Genomic DNA, 18767 nt, shown 5'->3' with positions numbered 1-18767 from the left:
CAGAGGAACGTTGGGTGACTAATGTCCCTGTCATTAAGTATCATTTCACCCTTCTGGGGTCTTTGATAGAGTTGAAGACTAAATAGTTATAATTATAGTTTTCCTTAGTTATAATAGAAAGTAAAACACTGAGGAAAGGCTAAACATAGATAAGAATTATGGGTTAGTTTAAGTGTAAGAGCTAGTTAGCTATAAATCTGAGCTACTGGCCGAACATTTATAAATAATATTAAGCCTCAGAGCCAATTATTTGGGAAGTGGCTGCTGGATATTTGGGAGTTGCTGGTAGGACAGAAATTTCCATTTACTCTAATGCGTTCTGAATGTAATACATATTCTATCTTATTTTCAGTCCCTGATCATCTTTCTTATGCCACATTTAGTTGTAATTATCAGTTTGCTTTTTTTTTTACTTCATTTAATGAGTCATTCAGGTACTTATTAAGATTTATTTTTATTTTTAAAATTTATGTGTATGTGTGTGAATATAGGCCACATCTATGCAGGTGTCTGAGTGTCCAGAAGAGGGCATCAGATCCCCTGGAACTAGAGCTATGGGTGATTGTATGCTGCCCAACATGGGTGCTGAAAATTGAACCTGAGCTTTCTGTTGTTGTTTTGCAAAATCTCAATTTTCTTGTTCAATATCATCCACAGTGTTGACATTTTCATTCAGTTCCTGAATTTGATGCCCTTTCTTTGTTGATCTGAACCTTCTTTGAGATAAGTGATAACTTTTAAAACTAAGCTTTTGAATTCTTTGCTGACATTTCAATCCACTCAGTGTCTTCAGTTTAGGTTCTTCTGGCATCACAGTGTTTTGGAGGAGTCATGTTGTCCCACTTTTGCCTATTTCTTCTGCTTCCATGTTGAAATGTACTTACCTGTTGGAATGAATGACTTTTAGAGGAATTTTTTCTGTTGTTATATATTTTGTTTCCCCATTCTTCATTATATGAGGGCTTTCTTGTTAGGCAGTGTTCCTTAGAATTATGATCCCTTAGATGGCAGACCTCAGCCAACACTCCTCTGCAGACTTTTCCCCACCGGTTTTGTCATAGTTCACAACCCATGACAGGCATCCTGGAGTCTGAGCACAAGTTGCCTCCTCCTGCCTTATAGGTCCACTCTGGCTCTCAGGAGTATCTCTTACTTAGTCAGTGAAGAGGAGAATTCAACACTTAAAGATATAAAAATATAATATCTTCTACCCCACCTACTGGGGAGGCTTGAAAAAAAGAGTACTTCTCAGAATGGATTTCCTGTGACATACTACTGAGAGAGATGTGAAGACATGGCAGATGCCTTCTCTAGAGTTTTTTGCTAGGCACCTTGCTGGTCTCCTACATAACACCTTCTTTTTGTGATATGTTAGCTGTTGCAACTGTGGACCTTCTTGAGAGTCTATGGGCCTTCTCTATGGCTCCACCAGAAAGAATTATCTCTCTTCCACAGCACTCTGTTCAGTGATCTATGTTAGCGTCTGTTGTTTCCTTTACAAATCGAAAAATCTCAGCACTTCTGGACTTTACCTGGTCCCTGTCTACCAGCTAGTGTCATTCTCCTTAGCTATTGTGTGTATCTCATCTCTCCTGCAGCCACTCATCTGATATTGAGCCTCAGTTTTGTGAAGACACAGAAGGAGGTTGGTGTTTCTCATGGGCCACCTTCTCACCAAGTCTGCAATAAGTTCAAGGGTATTTTAACACTCTGAATTTGTGATTATTGATATAAAGACTAATCTTTCATCTTTCACTATTCTTTTTTACATTTAACTAATAAATATTTTAGTGTTTTGTTGTTTTGTAAAAAAAAAAAAAAAAAAAGCCACATGGGCTGGAGGGATGGTTAAAAATATTGGTTGCTCTTCCAGTGGACCCAGGTTCAATTCCTGGCCCCCGCCTAATAACTCACAGCCATATTTAAGTCCAGTTCCAGGGACCCAATGCCCTCTTCTGGCTTATGCATGCACTGCACGCACATGGTAGATTAGAAAAACATGGCAGGCAATACACCCATACACATAAGATAAAAATAAATAAGTGTTTAAAACAAAAACAAACAAACAAACAAACGAAGACCAGCATTTAGTCTTCTACTTTTTTTTCTAATTTTCTCTCTTATTCAGTTATGGATTGTTGGTGTTTTGCCTGAGTATATGTGTGTACCATGTATGTTTACTGCTTGCTAAGGCCAGAAGATAATGTAAGATTCCCTGGTATTGGAGTTGCAGATGATTGTTAGCTGCTGCGTGAGTACTGAGAATGGAACCTGGCTCCTCTGCTAGAACAGCAACGGCTCTTACCTATTGATGTCTCTCTCCTGCCCAAATTAGTGTAGTTTCAAAAGAACTTTGCTGAGCTCTTCTAACGCTGATTAAGTGTTCATTAGTTTTTGCTTTTTCAATAGTTTTACTTCAAATACTCAATGACATATAAGTTTGTAGTAACTATATTTTCTTGGTAAATTATGTCCTTTTTAGGTGGTGTGTATCCTTAACCATTTAGTGCTTTAAATGTCAAAATCCACCAAACATATTAATATACATTTTATTTTTCCTTTTGCCTCCCATGCCTTTTTTCTATTTTTACTATATTATTATTTTCACAAATATATTTGATGAATGTGTAGCTTCAACCTAGTCTATTAAGTTGTTTTTGTTTGTTTGTTTAGTTGGGTTTAGTTTTATTTTTATCAGAACCCTACCTGATAGCTCCCACTGTTTTAATGAATACATTTAATTTATTATCAACTAATATCATAAGGAAAACATACTATTCTATTCCCTCCTTGCAACTATATATAAGTTTTTCTACTTTGTTATGTTGAGGTGACCTCTTTGTTTTATGTGGTTGCATGTAGGAATAATTCTGTCTGCTCCATCACACTCTACTAACTAGAAAGTTTCTACTACATATTTCTAATCTGCTAGTTGCTCCCTTCCCTTCTTTAACATGAGCATCTTTCAACATCATGACAGAACTCTAGAAAAGATAAATATTGGACACATACCCAAGTTCATTTTTAGGATAGTTAAGGTTGATTATTGCTATCAAAAGACAATCTTTACCATATTCCCATAATCAGCAATAAAATCAGTGAAGATCTATCTCATGGTCTCTTATGTCTTTATTAATTTACAGTATTTTATTCTCCTCTCTTCCATGATTTAATGTGAGGCTTGAGGAAGTAATTGAACTTGAAACACTATAAATTTCCCCCCTTATGAAATAACTGTAATAATACCTAATGTACCTGTGCCAAGCTTATGAGAATTAAATGGCACCATGGTTATAAAAGCATGCTAATAAAGATAAAGCTTTAGTATCATATAAAAAAATCCTAAGTTCTTCTTTTCCTAAGACATATTCCTTAGAACATTAGTCTTGTAAAAGTTTGAGGGGTAAATATAGTTTCTGAAAGTATATTTGGAAAATGCTATATCTGCTATCTTCCTCTTTGTGATTATAAATGCATATACAGGTACTAAAATCTTAGGGAGGTCCTAAAATTTAAAAGAAAATCTCTTAATTATAGCATAGCACTAGGTTTAGGCAGACCTCAGTTTGATTTGGGGCTCACTGATTTATTGTACAAATTTTGGGTGGAATATCTTGAAGTCATTGGGCCTATATTTCTCATCTTAAAAAAAATGAAAATTAAATCATTCCTCCTTCATAAACTTCTTTAGGAAATTTTAAGAAGCAATGCATGTAAAAGACTTCCAGCTCAAAACCTAACACAGAATAAGTGTCCAATAAATGGTAGCAATTACTAATTTTTATCTTATGAAATCTAATAATATTAAAATCCATCTGCCTCAGGTTTTTTCCTAGTCTTTTTTTTCCCTTATATTAATAGCTCCCCCTCAGCACACCAGTGGGAAATCCTATATTAAGTAACTAAAATAGCATGTCTGTGTCTTTCCTATTTCTTTGTTTTAACAATATGAAGTCTAGCTTTCATTGGCCAGAAACTAACAGTGGGACTTCTCCATAGAGGAATCATTCCATTGCCTCAGGAAACAAGAGGATCTTTTCTGGAATTCAAAAAACATTTCTAAACAATGCACCATGAAGTGCATAAAATACAGACCAAAGAGGTTTAGAAAGGAATCCTCATAAGAAATAGACGTGGCAAAGGACAGTGTCCTGTGGAGATATTTTATTTGTATGTTACTAAACAAAGCTTGCCTGTAGATCAGGGAGGAAACGGCCAGCCATTTTAAGTAAACAAGAAGTCAGACAGCATATGCCCTTAATCCTATCACTTAGCAGGTAGGGTGTCTGTGTGTTCAAAGCCACACCAGGAACAGAGCCAAGCATGGTGACCAACCATAGAAACCTGGAGGTCTGTACAGACAGACAGAAAGTGACAGAGCTGTGTAGGAAGAGGAAGTGAGGTAGCTGAGCTAAGATAGCCAATGAGAGGCAGGACAGCAAGGCAATAAAGGTGTGGGTAGACCAGGAAGTAATTCACATTTGGAAGCTGCAGAGTTGGTGAGGTAAGGTTGACTGGTGTATAGTGGGTTGCTGCTCCAGCTTTGACCTGGAAGTACTACCCCATTGAGGCTTCCAATAACTGTCATGCCTATGAGGTGGGGCCAAGAGCAGAGCCCTTAAGACCTGAGATGTCAGATCTCTGGTTCCTGGATCCTAGACACTGGAGGTAGATTGAGCAGAGTTCTCTAGAGAACACCGCTGGACTGCACTACACCTTTCCTGGATCCTGTAAACTATCCCTTTACTTGTAAGTTACTCCACAAAATAAACCGCCCTTTTAACTACATGGAGTTGTCTTAATACTTCCACCAAATATTCTGGCACCCAATGTGGGGCATGAACCCATGACCCTGAGAATAAGAGTCCATGTTCTACTGACTGAGCTGGTGGCTTTCCCTGTTTCTCTGATCTAAGGCTTTCACCTCTATATTTGGCTCCATGTTTTTTATTTAATAAGACCATTTAGAAATTTATCCTGCAAAATCTGAGAATGACAAGGCCAAATATGTTTTAGGAACTTTAGAAATATGTGAACATAATAGGGAAACTATAAAAATTAGATAACCACAATAAGGTCTTCAACACATACTTGTGCCTAGAATATAAAGGAATTAATTTTTCTTCATATACAAGTTCCTTGACTTCACCAATTGTCCCTCATATCTGTTGCACCTCTTTAAGTCAGCAGGCCTGAAATTTCATCTAGTCTTTGACTCTGGAGGGCCATATTACCCAATAGATTTATTCTTGAACAGGGCCTCTTGTAAAGTCTGTCTGTTCTTCCACCCTCATAAGCAAGAGGATAAGTAAAATGTAAAAGCTGTTTTATGTCAACTCATGACAATTTCTGGTTAATAAACAAATGGCCATCCAAGCAATGTGTTCAAAGAGAGAATAAGACCTTATCCAAGCTCAGCAAGGAAGGGCAAGTGATCAGTTGAGGGAGAAGGAGTGGCGGTAAGAGCACCATGCAGCTCTCATATCTGTATGCACCTACTGTCCTTTCACCTGGCCTGGCCTCTACTGAGGACCTTCCAAGCCAAGAGCCTTAACAACAGCAAGGCATAGAGGCTACACTAGAATGAAAGAGAAAAAGGGGTACTCTCCTTCCACCACCACAGATTCCTACACAAATCCTCCTTCTTGGTGCTTAGTTGTATGTCCTCAGTGAGGGAAAGTTAAAGGAGAGGTGTTGAAAGGAAAGGTGCCGGGGGCAGCCATCCATCTGGCCTTTTCCTTTGATGGCCTACAGTAATATGCCCCTTTAGCCCTGCTTTAAAATAAGCAAAGACTCCTTGCAAATAAATGAAGACGATCTCTGGTTTGTCTCTGCTGAGGTTTGTGTCCTCAAAATATTATGTTGAACTTTAACTGCACAGTGTGACAGTTATAAGCAGTAGGATCAGGTGGGCATTCAAGAGGGGGTTAGGTCACAAGGGCTGTGCCATGAGGACTCATCAATTAATCTGCTTACAAATCTTTGGTAGTGAGTTACTTGGTGAGAGTGGACCTGTTCTAAAGGCAAGGTTAGCTCTCTCTATCTCTTTTGCACATGTTCAGTGCTTCTGCCATGGGATAATGTAATAAGAAGCTCATCAACCCACCACATGTTTTGTCATGCCCTTGAACTTCTGAGCCTCCAGACCATACGCCAAATATTGTTCCTGCTATATGTTATCTATTTCTTGGTGATTCTGTTTATAGCAAAGACAGAAAACAGACTACATAGTTTCTGAGACCTAAAAATACACTTTCCTCACAGAAAAGGATGTAACAAATGTAGCAGTGATTAAGTACTGGAGTTCAGTAAAGGCCCTGCCAACTAACACTGAACTATTTGGGTTGGTAGGTAGTACTTTTTTCTTAAAAGGAAAGTACTTTTAAGAAGTAAATGGAAGCCTTCCATGATTGCCACAGGCAAAGGGGGTCAAGCTTGCCACTTGAAAACTATATATCTCATGGTCCTTCTTTGTGAAATATTTGAGATTGTATTTCTGCCTTAAATCTTAGGTAAGGCAAGGTGTTTTATGTCTTTCTGAGCTTAACTTCAAATCTGATATATGGTTGTATAATAAATATGCATTAAAAGATTGATTTTTTTAAGCAGTTGATTAATTATTCAAAGACAGGAGTGAAAAAAAAAACTTTTCTCTAGTGGGGTTTTCTACACTTGGTTTTTGAAGTTAGGAGAATGTTGAGTGGCATGAATTTATAGGACTCCACCATTTTAGATTGAGAAGTATAAAAATAAATAAAACTAAACAAAAAAAAAGGGGTATATATCTGGAGAAGAAAAATGTGATCATTGTCATTTTTATTCATACTGTAATATAAGTATGATAGGTAATATATATACTATAATATATAGGATGATATCATTCCATGACATTCATTAGAAAAGAGCTCATAACAAAGTCTACAGTAAAACCTAGTATTTGTAATCAGAAAGTATTAGAATCTGGATGAGAAATTATTATAACCAGTTAATTATAGGCCTTCTAAGATTTTTTAACAATCCAAAATAATCATAATTTTTGAGGGTTTTTTTTTTTTTGTTTTGTCTTTGTTTTTGTTTTTTGCTTCATGTATTAAGCCTTGAATTCGCAAATGAACTCCTTCTGCTACAGCATATTGACTATTCTCTCCTCCTGGCTCTCTAATGAGACCTCTATGGAAGCATTAGACTTTGAGTTAATTGGTTAGTTTTCTGATATGGCCTTTGTACTTGTTTGGGTTTACGGTTCAGACATTTTCAACTTACTTGACAACCAGTTTACAACACCAAGACCACTACAGTACAGTTTTGTATGTTTTCTTGACTATTGACCACTCAACACCCAGAACAGTGGCTGAATATAACCAGCACGAACAATTAAATAAATTGCTTTATTTACCAAGAAGCTCATTTTGTGTCAGAGCCAGAAGTGAGCACTTCATAAGATATTACCTCATTCAGTCCTCTACTATAGACTGAATTGTGCCCCATATATTAGGATATACATTTATATCTTAATCCCTAACATTACTATATTTGAGATAAGACTTTTAAGAAAGTAATTAAACTTAATAAATTATATAATAGGACAAATGACCCCCATATGAAGAGAAGCAAAACCAGGGATACACACAGTGTATATCACAACACAGTGAAAAGGCAGCCACCTGCCACCAAGTAGAGAGGCCATATCAGAAAACTAACCCTGCAGGTGCCTCCCTCACACTTAAAAATCATAACTGAAAAGAAATTGCAGCCTTTCATTTAAGCCACCCAGTTTGAGGTATTCTGTTTCAGAAGCTCTAACTGACAAATACCTATCAGAATAATCAAAATATTTCCTTCTCATTTTTAAAATTTAAAGAAGAGTTTGGGTGTGGAGAGATGATTAAGAGCATTTGATACTGCTGGTGGAAACCCAGGTTTGGTTCTTAGTATCCCACATCATGGCTTGCCAACCATAACTCCAGTTTGGGGGAATGTGACAAACTTCTGACCTCCATGGGCACTGCATACATGTGGTGCACATACATACATGCAGGCAAACACTCATACACATAAACGGAATTAAATACATTTAATAATGTTTTAATGATTTAAGTTTTATTTAAATACTTTAATAATAATTTCACTAATGTCACCACTGTTAGTCTCTGGTTCAGAAAAATTTGATTGATAGTTATAACAGAGTGAGAGAAGTAGATAAAAATGTTTAATGAAGAGTATTTTGTAGATGAGCATGCAAGTATTGAGTTCCAGTGTGGCATTTTCATACCTATGTTTCACTATACTTTGGCCTTAATCATTTCCCACCTTCACTGGCCTCTCCCCTACTCCATGTTTTTGTATTTTGTTTTGTTGATACAGGGTATTATTACTCTTGGAGCATGGGCTGGCCTTAAACTCACTGCATAGCCCAGGCTGAATTCTAACTCCTCCTGCCTCAGCCTCCCACATCCTAGAATTGCTGCTATGCACTACCACATTGGGCATTAAAATTTTATGCACAGCAAATTACATTCATAGGCATTCATTAAGAATTGTATCTTTACTAAAAAAAAAAAAAAGCAAAACAAAAAAAAAAAAAACCACATTATTTTTGTTTCCAAGGTGACAGTAGTTTTGATGACAAAGATCCATGCCCTACCTCTTGACCAGTGATGGGGGGAATACCTTGAACAGACCAAAAGTATCCTATATCTCTTGTACCTCTCAGAACAGTAGCTCATCTTTGGAGTCACCCCTTACAGTCAGTACTATGGTTTGGATGTGCTTAATGTCCCCCAAAGGACCATGTACTAAAGGTTTGTTTGCAAGGTGTTATCCCCAATAGGCATGCGCTATGGACCTTCAGAAATGAGACTTTTGAGACTTTCTCAGAGCCCCTTTAGTCATTCCCTAGATGGAGACAGTGGCCGCTGGGTTGGCGGTCCTGTCAGTCTGCTTTGTAGCTTATGCCATGAGGAGGTTTGCACTGGCACATGCTCCCACTGTCACCATCTGGCACCCTCACCAGAGGCCTAAAGTAATGAGACCATCTAATCTTGGACAGAAACCTCCAGAACTCTGACATAAATAAACCCTTTCTCCTTATAAGTTAATTGCCTCAATATTTCACTGCAGTAATGCAAAGCTGACTAACAGAATCAGCAAGCAATGAGAGCATAATTCTTCACCTGAACCTGCCACTTATCAAAATCAAAACAAATAGTTTAGGGTCAAGTAAGGCACTTTGCTGCTTGGAGTTCTCATGTACAAAAGAATAACAACAACAAATGTCTAAAATACTTCATGCTGGAACTCTGAAATGTGTGGCTATCTTTGCCAAGATGATGTTCTAATGCCTGAAACTTTAACTAAACCTGTTTCTATTTACACATCATGTACACCTATAGTGAAGAGCTGTTGGTTGGTTGGTGGGTTGGTGGGTTGGTTGGTTGAGAAGCAGTATTACTATGTATTCAAGGGTGGGCTCAGCCTCCAAACACAAAAATTATAAGTGTGCAATTACATGCCTGGCTGCATGTGAGAAAGTTTCATTTACAAGGGCTGGAGTGATGGCTCATTAGTTAAGTTTACTGACTGCTCTTCCAGAGGAGCTGGTTCATCTCCTTGTAACCACACGGAGGCTCACAACCATTTAGAATTCTAGTTCCTGGGGGTCCAGTAACCTCTTTTGGCCTCAAAGGGCATGAGGCATACATATTGTGCACAGACATATATGCAGGCAAAACACCATACACATAAAAGTAAGCAAATCTTTTTAAATTTTGGTTTATAAATTAGTCAGGATAGAGATTAACAACAATAATAATCTGGTAGCACCATGACAAGATTATATTTCAGGTAAGGTGAAAGGATCCAGCTAGTGAAGTGCTTGCCTTACACGAAGTGAGGTCCATTCTCAGGAGCCATATTTTTTTCAAAAGCCAGATGCAGAGGTGTTCATTTGTAATCCCAACACTGAGGAAGCAGAAGCAAGCAGATGTCTGTGAGTTCAAGGCCAGCTGGGTCCACATAGTGACTTCCAAGGCTACATGGTGAGACACTGTCTCAAAAAGAAAAGTTATGAATTGTTTATTTCTGGAATTTTTTTTTCACCTAATGCTTCAAGCTACAGGTGAATGCCAAATAACTGAAATCATTAAAAAGGAAAAACACATATGTGGGTCAAAACAGCACAAAGAAGCATTTGTCTAAGCACTTCTAATAATCCCTTGCTAAGAAAAATCTAGCTTTAGGCACTGAACAAATATGAAATCCCCAGCCTGCCTTTGTCCTGAATCTGGGATACTTACATTCAGTCTGAATAAACCTCTTCATGTGTAGAAGTTAAACCATGTGGAGAACCAGAAACAGCCCAAGACAAAAGAACAACCAACTTCCACATGAGCACAATTCATTGTCACCAAACAAATCAACGTTTGGTAAACATTCAACAAAAATCTAGCACTCAACCAATGTGAGACTACCCACATTGGCCATAATCACAATGTATTGAATAGATAATGCTTAGGAATCCTTTCAAAGATCCCAGGAGCAGAAGATTCTATTCCCATTGTCTCAGTTGTTAGAACACTGAGGCGAAGAAACAGAAACAGAAACCCATGCCTAAAAGTTACATTTTGAAGAGCTAGAGGAAGGAAATAGTCAAGGGAAAATAAATTATAATCTAGTCTTTAATAATATAATCTCATAAAGTCCAATATTCTGTGTGATTCTCCTATACAAATTAGAGGAAACCAGATGCCCTGAAACTTAATATTATCAGTTGGTATGGAGCAGGGAAGAATGTTAGCTCCGAGGATGAAGTGTTTTGCCATGCAACAAGTACCCATGTAGTCACCCACTTATAATTCCAGTGTACAGAGGCAGACATGGAATCTCCAATCCAACTGGCTAGCGATACTAGCTGGAAGGAGAGCTCAGGGTTCTGCAAAGACCCTGCCTCAATGTATAAGGTAGAGAGCAATAACAAAAATGCATGATGCCTGTGCCTATGTTAAACATGTACCTATACACATGCATGCACACATGTATGCTAAAATAAATACTTAATAAAACACTTTGGCTAAATGCTGATGTTGATAGGAAACAGGAAGTGTAAGATCACTATTCTAATAGCTGAAGTTCCTCCTTATAGAAGCAAGACTGTTTTCCTTTGAAATCAGAGAAACCAATGTCTTGGCAGTTTAACATTATCCTAGACCCTCTATCACATAGCAATATAATTAGTGTCCTTGGTTTAGCAAAATTGTGCCCAGAGTAAAGAAACATACATCTGATGAATGCACATTTTGTAGCCTATTTGAAAGTGAAAAACCAAATTAAAGAGCCTCTCAGAAAAACCTGGAAAGGAACAAGACATGTAACCATGACTGTGCCATCTCATTAAGTTGCAAAGTTGCCGAGAGGAATCTGCAAATTAGAAGTGGGGGCCTGAACTGCAAATAGACTGAAAGTGGTATCTTCCAAGAAGCTAATATGATATTATCATTATAGAGGTATACATCCTTTGTTAATACTAGCTTATTTTCTCCTCCCAAAAATTTAAATTAGCCTAACTCACTGAATTGAAAAAAAATTGAAATAGTAGATTATTTTAATAAATTCCACTAATATATTGATAGAGAACCCATTGAAATGCTGCACTTACCCACCCTGCTTCTCTCCTCTCTTGTGTCTATACCTAGACAGACAACAAGGGATTTGGAGGGGTCAGTATTCGTTCAATTAGCATACAAAGTGGTTGGTTTTATCATGCCATGCTTTTGTATACTTTATTTTTGTTCATCCTCTTCCTCCCCTTCTCCCTGATCCCCATACTCCTCCCACACACCCTCCCAGTCCCTGTAGTCGCCCTTATGCATTCATGTTACATGTTCCACTAACCTCCACCACTTGATATAGGCTTCCCTTTCCCATGCTGTGGTCCCTTCCTAGTTTCAAAGCTGTTGTGGTTTGATGAGACTGCCCCCCCATGGGTTCAGCTATTTAAATACTTGGTCCCATTTGCAGTGCTGTTTGGCAAGGTTTACAAGGTCCAGCCTTGTAGCCAGAAGTATAGAACTAGGGTCATGAGAGATCGTAGCCTAGTCCCACTTTCCATCCATTCTCTCTCTCTGTGTTGTGTTTGTGGTTAAAGATGTGATCTCTCAGCTTCCTACTTGTTCCTCCCACCATGTCTGCTGCTTGCTGCCATGCCTCCCTGCCTTACTGGATGCTTAGCTGTCTGGAATTAGAAGCCAAAATACATTCTTTCTTGGATAAGTTTCTTAAGCCTTGGTGTTTTATCATAGCTACAGAAAAGTTACTGATACAGTAACCTAAGTCCACATTCGCTGTAAAGAAATACATATATAAAAATTAAAAGTGAGGATCCAGTACATTAGAGAACATGCAGCATTTATCTTTTTGAGTCTCAGTTACCTCACTTAATATAATGATTCCCAGACCATATATGTCTTCCTGAAAATCTCATGTTTCCTTACCAATGATAAAATTCCAATGTGTATATGCACACTTTCTCGTTGTCTAGTCACCTGCTGATAGATAACCAAGCTTATTCTATTTCCTAGCTGTTGTGAGTGCAGTAGCAATAAATATTGCTGAGGAAGTATCTCTGGGGTGGAATATAAAGTCCTGTGGATATATATGCAGGAGTATTATGACTGGCTCAGATAGTGGTTTGTAATTTTAAGAAACACACATACTGATTTCCACAGTGTCTACAGTGGTTTACACTCCCCACAGCAGTGAATAAGGATGCCTCTTTCCACAGGTCCTTGTCAGCATTTCCTATTGTTGCTGCTATTGGTGTTGTTCTTGTTTGGGCTAATAACTATTCTAACTGAGGTAATATGGAATCTCAACATTATTTTAATTTGCCTTTCATTATTGTAAGAGTCAAAAGGGATGGAGGACAGCAGGAGAACATGGCCCACTGAATAAACTAAGCAGGGCTCACACAGGCTCACAGAGGCTGAAACAGCAAGCATGGGGTCTGCACCAGGTGCTCTGTGTATATGTTATGGTTGTTAGCTTGGTGTTTCTGGGGGAATGGTAACTGTGGTAGCAGGTGTAACTCTGACTCTTTGCCTGCTCTTGGGACTCTTTTCCCTATTGGGTTGCCTTGTCCAGCCTTAATAGGAGGGCTTTTGCCTTGTCTTATTGTGTCTTGTTTTGTCCTGTATGGCTGTTGTCTCTCAGAGACCTGCTGTTTTCAAAGGAAGCAGAGGGGAAATAGATCTGGGGGAGGGGATGTGGAGGGAGCAGGGAGAGTGTCAGGAGGGCAATCTGTGGATGTATTGTATCAGAGAAGAATCTATTGTCAGTTTTTAAAAATTCCCTTTCCTTGATGGTTAATAATGTTAAGCACTTTTTAAAATACTTATTAGCCATCCATTTCCCCTTTAGAGAACACTGTTCTGTTCATTAGGAAATTCATTGATTAGCAGTTTTATTTTGGGGTGTTTAATTTGGTGTGGGCTATCAATGGTAGGTTGAAGAGTAGATAAGAATGTTGATTCAAAATTTAGAATAACTACTCACAAAACTCTTCAGTAGAATCTTCTGCAATAATCAGAATGCTATATTTTAAGATTTACTTGTGTGTGTGTGTGTGTGTGTGTGTGTGTGTGTGTGTGTGTGTGTGTGTTTGCCATTACACACAAAGGCCAGAAGTAGGTGTCAGATCCCCTTTAGCTGAAGTTACAGACAATTGGAGTCCATCCCCTGTGGGTGCTGAAAACTGAGCTCAGGTTCTCTGGAAGAGTAGTAAGTACTCTTAACCCCTGAGCCACCTCTCTAGCCCAGAAGGAAAATTCTGTTAATATATCATCCTCAATAGCCACACAAGGCTTCTGAACACTTGAAATGTACCATTTAAGAAATGGATGGAACTAGAAAAAATCATCTTGACTGAGGTAACCCAGACTCAAAAAACAAACATGGTATATACTCACTTATAAGTGGATATTAGCTATAAGTAAAGGTAACCATGCTACAATCCACAGACCCAATGAAAACCAAGTAACAAGGAAGGCCCAAGTCAGGGAGGAGGAGGGGACATGAATCTCACTGTGAAGGGTAAATAGGATAGATGTCACAGATGGATGGGGTGGAGGGGTCTGGATAGGAGGGTGGGGATGGGAACAGGAGGGATCAGATGGAGGGAGAGAGTACTGAAAGAGATACCTGGAATCAGGAAGCATCTCTAAGATGAGCTAGAAACTTAGTGCAAGTTTCTCCCAGGACTCTACAAGGATGACCCTAGCTAAGACTCCTAGCAATAGGGAATATGGAGCCTGAACTTGATATCTCCTGTAATCAGGCAAGACTTCTATTGGGAGGACTGGGACCCAACCCAGCCATATAACCTTAGACCTACAATTTGCTGTGCCTATAAGATGTGCTAGGGTAAAGGTGGTAAAGAAATTATGGGAGTGGCCAACCAATGACTAGTTCAGTTTGAGACCCCTGCATGAGAGGGAGCCAACCCTGACACTGCCTGGAGGGCCAGGACCCAGGAGCAAGATAGCCCAAAGACCTAGGATAGAACCAAAATGACTGGCAATTTAAAAAAAAAAAAAAAAACGAATGAAATGATTCCTAATGTTACTCTGCTGTACTCAGAATGATGCCTAGCAAACTGTCATCAAAGAGGCTTCACCCAGAAACTGATGGAAACAGATGCAGAGACCCATACCCAAACATTAGGTGGAGATCAGGGAATCCTGTAGAAGAAGAAGATGAAGGATTATGGGAGCCAGAGGAATCAAGGACACAAAAAATTAACTAACCTGGGCTCATGGGGGCTCACAGAGACTGAACAGCCATAGAGCTTGCACAGGACTGACCTAGGACCTCTGTACATATGTTACAGTTGTATAGCTTGGTTTTCATGTGGGAATCCTAACAGTGGGGGCAGGGGCTGTCTCTGACTCTGTTACCTACTTTTGGGACCCTTCCCTCTTAATGGGTTGCCTCCTTCAGCTTTAGTAGGAGAGGAGGTGTCTAGTCTTACTGAAACGTGATATGCCATAGCTGGCTGATAAACATGAGAATGCCCTTTTGTGAAGAGAAAGGAGGAAGAGTGGATGGGGGTGGGGCAAATAGCAGAGATTAGGGGGAGGGATTAGGAGGAGAGGAGAGAGGGAAGGGAAACTGTGATGAGACTTGAAAAAAATTATTAGTGAAAGAGAAAAGAAATGATCTAACTCTCAAATATTTAACTTTAATTTTAATTAATATAGCTTTATATGGTTAGGGGCTGACATATTGAATATTACAGCTCTATACCTTCTACTCAAATGCTATAGATCTTTGTGTATAAAACTTTTCTGGGCTTTAGTTTCCTCACCAGAAACTGGCTAGTAGAGTTGTTGAAGACATGAAATAAAGGGAACTGTGGAAAGCCTTCAGCATAGGGTTGAATGGGGATTCAGATTATTCTTCAAAATCTTTTCAATCATTGCTTTACTACATTTGCACTGTTAGTTGCCTTTTTCAGACTCTTGCCATGCTTGCATTATCAAAAGACTACCTTAATGCCTCCTGATGTACTGAGTACCACTGCCTGTCCTCCCAGCAAATGATAACCAACAAACATGTCCACAAAACTCTTTGCATATCACTCCTTATAGATCTTTGTTGATCTTCAATGGAATATGCTTTTTTTGTTGTCATGGCTCTTTGCAATCTGACCCCAAGCTCATGTTTCATGCTATCCTGTATAGCTCACCATAAACAACCCACAGTCCAGAGGGAGTAACAAGCCCTTCACCAGATCAACCAGAATATTTGTATTGCATCATTAACTACTGAATATTACCGTGTAAAGTATTCATCTCTTGTTCCCATACTTCAAGTTCGTCCCTTGATGAAGTTATAATTCCCAGGTAATTTAGTTAAGAAGCCATCCTTTGAACTACTTATGTTAACAGGAGATGCCCAGTATTCACAGATAATTAGTACATAATTCTATGCATCCTGATTGCCCCTCCCCCCAAAAAAAATACAAGTTTCTGGAAAATGAAGAACTAAGCTTTGATGGCTCCTGAATACTGTCTAACATGCCATGTACATTATTAAGGTCTTATTATATATCTAATATGAAAATAACACAGGGCTGAACAGATAAATTAGTGTTTAAAAACACTTGCTATTTTTCTAGAGGACCAGAGTCTGGTTGCCAACAGTCACATCTGGGAGCTCACTACAGCTCCAGGGGATCCAATGCCCTCTTCTGGCCTCAACAGACATCTGTATACATGTGGCACACACATAAGCACATACATAAATAACAATGAATCTTTAAAAACAATAATGTTTGGGACAAACACTCTGTTTAAATTGGTGTCTAGGATCTCTGTAAATCTGTATTCAAGCCACTAAAGGCATTTGAAACTCTTACCTCAAAATGACTCTACAATAAACACATTAAAATTTACATCAGGACAAATATTTACTAATTATATGTTTTAAATGCTCAATAACTTCTTGTATTTCCTAACTTAAAACACTTTCCTGGGGATGTTTCTATCTGGCCTTTCTATAACCCCTTGTAGCATGCAATTTGTTTATAGGCTAAAGCACAACTATGTCCCCCCATGAATCCCACCTTCCCTTGCCTCTTTGACTTTCCCCATACCTAGCAACTCTGCCCCTGATACCCCAACACCCTCACAGTTGTCACAGCTTTGGAGAACATTTTCAAACATACTCCCAACCATCTGATCTCCCTGCCTTCACAGTCTCCATTATACCACGCCAGAGATTTTCTCCCTATCCAATGGGATGACCCTTCTCCACTGAGAGATAGTTGGGGAAAGTGAATGATAGAGGTAATCAAAGAGAAAATATATTGACAGCTCACTTGGGCCCAGGTTTTAGGAGTAGCTTCTGGCACAGAAGAGAAGTCTTTGATCTCAGAGAAAGCTTTCTGCGAAAGAGCATGTCAGATAGGTTTTTTGTAATTTGTACTCTCTTTCCAGACATTAGCTAAGAGTGTGGTACTATCACTTTGGAGTACATTAATATCACTGAGGGTGCCGAATGCAATGCTGATTCCTGGGTATCACTGCCAAGAAATCTAAGTCAACACATCCAAATCTGATCAGAAATGTGCATTTTAATCACCATACCAATGGCAACTTTTTCTCTTTCCTTTTTAAGCCAATGTATTGCTCTCCTTCTGTAGATCAAGAACACAGGAATACCTTCAGCAAAAGACTGAAATCTCCAGGAGACACAAAATCTTCCCAATGAGGATAATTACATAGAGAATCAGAGGCAAAACAAAGTAACCAGCACATAAGGCCAAGACAAAAAGGCTCACAGTCTTCAAAGGCCAAGCAAGTCGTGAATCTCAACATAACAGCTACCAAAAATCACCTGAGCAAATGGAAGGAAAATGAATTGCCATTATAAAACTTAATGTGTATAAAATATTGCATTTAATTATGAAATGCAATTCTTAGGCCAGAAATACCATATTTTTAACATAAACTATCTAGGCTGAGGAAGATCAAATAAAATGGCCCTAGACTCTTCTGATCAGATAATTTCCTGAAATCAAAGAAAGTTAATGTGAAAGGACCTGGCAGCCAATGACAGACCTGAAATGAAAAAGTGCATTGCACCCTCCCTCTACTACTCTTAAGTGTGGCCACCCAGAATGACTAACTTCCAAAGAGTGATGAATGGAAGGTGGGGCAGAGCCAAGCATTCTTAGACTGCAGAAACTTATGAACAATTCCTCAACCAGCTAATTGAAATAACAGTGGCATGTCATGTTGGTGGTGTATCCCTTAATATGGTATAATACAAATAACGCTTTGCTCTATGAACTTGCTCTCCCCAAATCCAAGGCCCAAGAGCAATTGTGAGAAATACATCAGCCAAATTTCAACTGAAGTCTATCCTATAAAATTACCCAACAAGTAAAGTCTAAGAAACTGTCACATCATTGAGGCACAATAAATGAAATGTAATGTAGTATCTTGGATGAGACCCAGAAACAGAAAAAAAGAAATGGGTTAAAACAAAAGAAATTGGAAAAACTATGAACTTTTGCTAATATTTCATATATTCATTTATTGAATGTGACAAATTTATCAAAATACAAATTTGGAACAATGGAAACTGGTGTGGGGCATATATCAATTCTTGATACTATCTTTGTAAATTTTTTCTGTAAATCTAAAATTAACTCCATTTTTCAAAAAGTTAAAGGGACAAAATAGTGCCTAGGTTCCAAAATGCAGGAGGATTAATTTGGAAGAGATTTCCTTGCTGTGCCGTTCACAAAATGTAGTTCTAATTTTGTCAGGAGGTGCAAATGCAGATTTTGAAATTATCCCACATAAATAATTCACCTGTGATTAGTGCCAAAAGAGAATAAATTAAACACAGTCGAGATTACCACGTCAGCCTGAGCTAAATTTTGTATAAGAAACAACACTTAGGATAAAGAAAATAGCACGTGATGGGATCCTAGAAAACCAGAATTACTTAGCCAAAAGTAAGAGTAGCAAAGGATTTATTTTCATCTTGTATTTCCATGTCACAGTCCATCACTGAGGGGAGTTGGGGTAAGAACTCATAGCCACCTGAATATAGCAATCATGTATGAACATTGGTCTCTGGATTATTTGCAAGCTCATGTTTAGCTAGCTTTCTTATATAGCCCAGGACTACCTGCTGAGTACTGGTGACATCCATAGTTGGCTGAGTTCTCTTGCATCAATATAATCAAGACAATCCTGACA

Source organism: Peromyscus leucopus, unplaced genomic scaffold (genome assembly GCF_004664715.2).
Source record: "Peromyscus leucopus breed LL Stock unplaced genomic scaffold, UCI_PerLeu_2.1 scaffold_133, whole genome shotgun sequence".
In the NCBI taxonomy this organism is placed as follows: Eukaryota; Metazoa; Chordata; class Mammalia; order Rodentia; family Cricetidae; genus Peromyscus; species Peromyscus leucopus.
Note: the sequence above shows the minus strand (reverse complement) of the source record.